Source organism: Leptosomus discolor, chromosome 18, assembly GCF_034619465.1.
Source record: "Leptosomus discolor isolate bLepDis1 chromosome 18, bLepDis1.hap2, whole genome shotgun sequence".
Classification (NCBI taxonomy): domain Eukaryota; kingdom Metazoa; phylum Chordata; class Aves; order Leptosomiformes; family Leptosomidae; genus Leptosomus; species Leptosomus discolor.
The window spans coordinates 11,731,253-11,737,252 of NC_141408.1; positions in this window are offsets into that span (position 1 = coordinate 11,731,253).

Genomic DNA, 6,000 nt, shown 5'->3' on the forward strand with positions numbered 1-6,000 from the left:
AGCACAAAACTCTGAACAGGGCCTCTTCGGGTTTGGGGATGGGGAGGAGTTGCTGGGATTTCCCTGGTTCTTCTTTTCCCATTTCCTCTTCTTGTGTGTGTGTGTCTTGCCACAGATAACTAAGCTTGTACCCTCATTCTGCCACATGGGCAGCTTCATTTTGCTGTCATAGCTGAGCTGCGTCATGGTGTAGGGCATGGAGCAAGAGAACTGCTCCATGTGCACGACTGCTTTATTTCTTTGGCCTTGGTCCTGTTTATCACAGTGAAGAAAAGGACGGGGTCACACTGCTGCCACCGTAACAGTGAAGCCTATCTGCACAAGTGATCCTCAGCCTGCTGGCTCGCAGGTATTCTTGCTATGCACGTGCTTGTGTGGGTGTTTGAAAGATCAGATGGGGCCAGAGGAGCTGGGATCTGCTGCAGAAATGTTTGCACAACCACGGGTGAAGTCAGATGTGCTGCACTGTTGCTGGAAGGGCACTGCAAGGAGAAGTGCCACCCAGGCATTGGTTTGCTTAAAACCTCAATAAGTATTTGCAGCAATTAAACTTGGCAATCTTAAAACAGGCAGCTGTGTTGAGGAGGATGTGAGATTGCCTTTTAATTGGAGAAAGTAGAGAAGTGCGAGCCCAGGTTTCCCCCCAAAGCAGGGGAGAGAACACAGATACCTTATTCTAGTCAGCAACTGCAAGGTTTGTCCCCCTGAAGAGCGGGATATTTATCTGATGCTGCTGTCAGCGTCTTTGAACGTGGGAGGCCCAACATACAGCTGACTCGGAAGACCTGTGGCCCTGCAGGCAGCAGATGGTGCTGCGATGCTGCTCCGTGGCACAGCTTAGACTTGCTCTGCAACAGCTCAGAAAGACCTGGCTTGGAAACCCTGCCTTGCTCCTCGGGAATCTCTGCCAATTTGTGTGTTCCCACACTAGCCTGAATGTGCTTGTTTTCTTTTCCCGCAGTTTAACCTGACACGATTTTTGATGGGGATTCAAAATGTGCAAGCACTGTACGCTGAGAAGGGATTGTTGCACGAACAGCTCAGTCCCATGGGTATGAGCTAGCTCCACATATTACAAAAAAAAATCCTGTAGTAGTTCTGACACATCACTGTCATCATCAGACTGTGAAGACAACCTTCTGAGTGGATTCTGTCCATGGCTGCCAGAAGCATGTTGGACCCCACAGGTCTGGTGCTATGAGGTATTTTCATTAATGCTGTTTGAAACAAGCCTAGGCCTGTTGAATTTGCAGAGCATGGAAGAATTTTGTGGTGTGAGGTCTGAAGAGGGTGGGAGAGGCCCAAACACAGTCTACAAGGGTCACTGCAAGGAGGACAGAATAAATTCATCCTTTGTTTTCATGCTGGATGAGACATGATGCTGTGGTCTCAAACCACAGCAAAAAAAAATGGAAGAAAAAATACTGCAGCAGTGAGGAAGTGCTAGTAGATCACCTGGGGAGCGAGGAATTCTGTTCCTGCAGTGACACAGTGAGCACTGATCTTCTGTGTGGAAGTTGATGACTCTTCCCCAGCCTTATTTTCTGTGTTTCTCTGAAAAACCACTTGGTCTAACCCCAAGGGGCTCTTCCTACCCTCATAAAAAACCTTAGATGGGAAACTGCCTATTCTTGCTCAGCAGGGTGCTCCTGAGCTGAGCTGTGGGAACGAGCAAATGCCATTCTGTCCTTAGAGGCAGCATGTCCTCTCCTGGGACCTGTCTTTCAAAGGCCAGCTGCTTCATACTGACCTTAGCCTGGACCCAGGGTTCACCTGGCCCTGGAAAGCGGGCACCACAGTGCGCGGGGCTGACCCTCGAGTCATCTGCTCTTGACCTTTTCCTCCTGCACTGCTGCTGTTAAGGAGTCCCATTACCAGCAGCACGATGGGTTCACGTCCAGCCTTCACGGCCTGCTGTTGCAGCATCGTGCACAAGCTTCTTCCTCTTCTTCCTCGCAAACGGGCTGTCAGCCCTGCATCTCGCTGTGTCGCTACCTCGCTTCTCTTGAGCCTTGTGCCCTCTGAGCCAGTGAGGTCTGTTGCTGTCTCTTGTGCCCAAGGTATTTGTTCTCTCTTGCTGGCGGCAGCTGCCAGCTTCGCGCGTCCTTCCCAGAGCATCCCTGGCACTTGTGCTCAAGCCTCAGGAGCGTGGGCGGGGGCACTGGGCTAGCGCCCTTAATTTTGCCATTGTCACACGTGCTCCCAGCCTGCTGCTCTCGGTGGGGACACAGCCCTGGCGTGGGGACAGCTGTGATGAGTCCTTGGGAGCAAAAATCACTGGTCAAACACTTTTCACCCAGCTCTATGGGCAAAAGACAGGCCCAGGTGCCAGACTCAGCTATTTGTTTTTATTTCTGGTTCTCCGCGCTCATTAGTCTCTTTTCCATTGTCCTGCAAGGTGTTTTCAGGGGTACCAGGGTCAGCTTTTTGGAAGGGCTTTGGGCACACAGGGGAGCCCACCCCCAGGACTGCACCGAGGCATTTAGATGGGGGTAGAAAGTAGTTTTCACAGCAAAGAGGCCTTTGAATCGGGAGCGATACCTCTCCTGGGAGGAGAAGGCTTTGTCACACAGAATTACACCCAGCAGGGATAGGGTGGGGAGTCTGCAGGAAGGAGCCATCTCTTAAAAGGGTAGGAAAGGGCTGATGGCTGCTGTTGCTCCAGGCTTGGTCCTAAAAGCAAAGCCAAGATGTGACAGCTCATTACCTGACAGGCCATAAACCTCTGTGCTCTCCTTTGCAGAAGGAAAAATCAGTCCCCTTCAGCTGAAAAGCAGAAGAGACCATCTAAAAAGACAGATTTGTGGCTGGGCCATGGGTGTTGGGGGATGCTGTGGGTGCTGGGCATCACAGGCTGAGGGGGGCCAGAAGTGAGAGACCTGGAGGGACCGTTAAATAGTTCTGCCTACAGTGTGATTCAGTCCTATGTCCTGTGGTTGAAAGGAGCAAGGGGAAAGGGATAGAAGCTGACCTCAGAAGTAGTCTTGTGCCAGTAAGTTTGAAAGGGACATTCTATAGAAAGAGGAAGTCAATAGAAAAAGCCTGAAAATCCAAAATAGTGTTATAAATAAATTTCGAGTCAGCAGAGAGGCAGCCCGGGAAGTTCTGAGGGACTTGCAGGAGGTGGTCAGAGCCACGTGTGCAGAGGAAAGCAAAAAGAGAGAAATAGAAGCCCCTGATGATCCCAAAGGAGATTTGATGTGCTCAGGTAAGGCAGTGATGGTGACCGTGTTCTTGGGGATGTGGCAGCAAGGACAGCGAGCTGGGATGGTTAAATACAGGGAATGTGAAGTGCAAAAGAGTCCAACTGCAAAGCTAAGTTCACTCCTGGGGAGCAGCAGCAGGAAGGAGTCAGCTTAGGAGACAGGGGTGTCCAGAGGACTAGAGACACTGCCTCAGCCCTGCTCCTTCAGGGCAGAGAAAGAGGAGCTGTTAGAGGTGGGAGTGTCCAAAAAGGATACTCTGGAGGAAATTTGTAAGCAGCGCTGTTATTCAGTGGTTCCAGACTGAACGGTTGAGCTGAGCAGGCCAGAGGGGTTTCAGAGCAAAGTGGTTAATCACATACCAAAACCCCACAACCACTGAAACCGCCTCCAGTCCTGGAGTGGAACAAGTGAATCTAGCATTTGTCCTAGGAATAAGGGAGCAGGCAGCTGCTACCCACCCAGGCTGACGGCACCTGTACAGCCTTGTAGAGCGTTCGATTCCAAACCAGCGTTGTGGTTAGTGACACCTTTTAAAATAGGGCTCTCAAACACCTCTGCGAACAGTAAAGACAAACCAAGTTCAGAAGGGAGGTCCCACCTCTGATCTGGCTGGCTGCTCGAGCATGCTGGTTGCACAGTAGGACTGGTACCTGTCTGAGTGTTTTATCTGCCCTGCTTGGGTCAGAAACCTGCGTGAGAAACTTACTACTTTCATGTGGAAATTGTAACTTCCCATCTATTTGTATTCCCAGTCTGCACTGCTGAATCAAATCCCTTCTCCATCACTGCTACCCTCAAGGTCATTATAATCTTTCTGCGTGGTATCCCGGCCTCTTCTAGATTGATAATGGCATCTTGTTTTGCCTCACCAGCAAATTTCCTTTGCATTCTCCTGCTTTTTTGTGCCAAGATCGTTAACACAAATGTTAAGCAGAATAAATTCTGAAGGGGAAACTCAAGGAACTGTACTGATAAAGCCCCTTCAGTCTAACTGCTTCAGCTGAAGCAATTACCATGCCCCTTTCAGAGGCTCTTTACCCCCTTTACATTTCATATACCAGTCTTCTCTGGCCAAGCTTATAATTGACTAGGTGGCACCATGGCAGATGGCTTACTGAAGCCCAGATGAGGGAGATCTACCGCATTTCCTTCGTTGCAAATACGTGTGAACTTATCAAAGGAAGCTATTAGGTTAGTGTTGGTGAGCGTCAGGAGCAGTACCGCGTGCTGCACTGCAAATACGTTGTATCTGGTGCGATGCCTGAGGATCTGGAGAGGAGAGTTCAGTGGGAGGTGTATGGCTGCAAAATACAAGATTATTTACGTTAATCAGGGTTGGAGAAAACTGGGGTTTAACGGAGTTAGTTGATGGAGCAACATCTGGCAGATAGCATTCACTCAGGAGGCATTTGAAATACTAATTTCTGTTCCTAAGGTCAAATGGAGTACAGCTACTTGGGGAAGAAAAAGGCCTGTGGTAATGGTTTTGGGTTTATGGCCAGATTTTAAAGATATTTGGGTCCTGAGTACTTGGCCCATGTGGTTTAGAAGTCTTTATTCCATGTCTCTTCAATGATATTCAGGTCCCCTAAGCGCCATTTTCTTTAGAAAATGAGACTTAAAATCTCCTTATTTTCTAGAGTTGATATTTGGTGCTGCAACTCCAAGGATTAAGCAGAATATTGGACTGTGTGAAGGACGAGACAGAAATGAATTCTCCAAATACCGTAATATTGTTGTAGAAACCAGCAGGATAATCTCCAAATACCACATTCAGCTCTGGTCATTTTGGCTCAGAGATGGATAAAGCCCACACAGAAGACTTCGAGCCTGGTGGTGAAAGCATTTAGTGATCTGGAGACGAAAGATTGAAAAGAGTGAGGCAAATAGATGAAGTGAGCTTAAAAATACACATTAACTATAGATTATTTACCCTTTCATGCAGAAGAAGAAAAGGGCATCTACATGGTTAAAATAATTTAAAGATAGAAACCATGCACTAGGGAGAAATATTTTGACACAAGGCATAATTAACATGTGAACTCTCTGCCAGAAGTCTCATGAAGGGCAAAGAGTGGAGAGGAAAGACAGAAGCAATTGCGATGAGATAACCCCAGCTAGGTAAGTTTAGACAATTTCTTATTTTTAGCTTGTTTTCATGGAAATGGGGCTTATGCAATCCGCCGTCTGGGTGCGGGAGGTAATGAGAGCTGATGTCTGCAAACTCAAAACCGAAAACACTTCTTGCAGTCAGACAACTTTTTTTTGAAGTCCCAATGATGGTTTCATGGGGGCAGGCGCAGATCTCTGCAGAGGCACTAGCTGAGAGCCCCCAGCTCTCCCAAATTGCCCACAAGAGCTGTAGGTCAGGACAGCTGGGAGACCAGAGTCCACGCACCCTCACACCACCAAAACCAGCCCTGGCGAGAATTATCCCCAGGGTTTTCCTCCACTTGAGCACAGGGCGGGGGGACAGGGCTGCAGGTGAAAGTCAGGAGGAACAGGAGACAGAGTGGGGGGGCTGGGGCGGGGGTAAGCCCCCTGTGAGAGCAGGGGGGTGGTGGGTGCTGTCTGGGGGAGCTGGGGCAGAGGGGAGCTGGGTTCCCGGTGTGACAAGAAGGTGCCAGTGGGTTGGCTCCGAACCTGGGTGTTTCACTGTGCCTTGTGCTCTGAATCCTGCTGCACCCAGAGGGACATATTTACATTTAAAAGTGAAGCAGGGAACTTCTTTCTCATGTAAAGGCTTTGTTGGACCTTACTAAGCCACTTGCGTTTTTCTGTGGAGTGCTGCAGG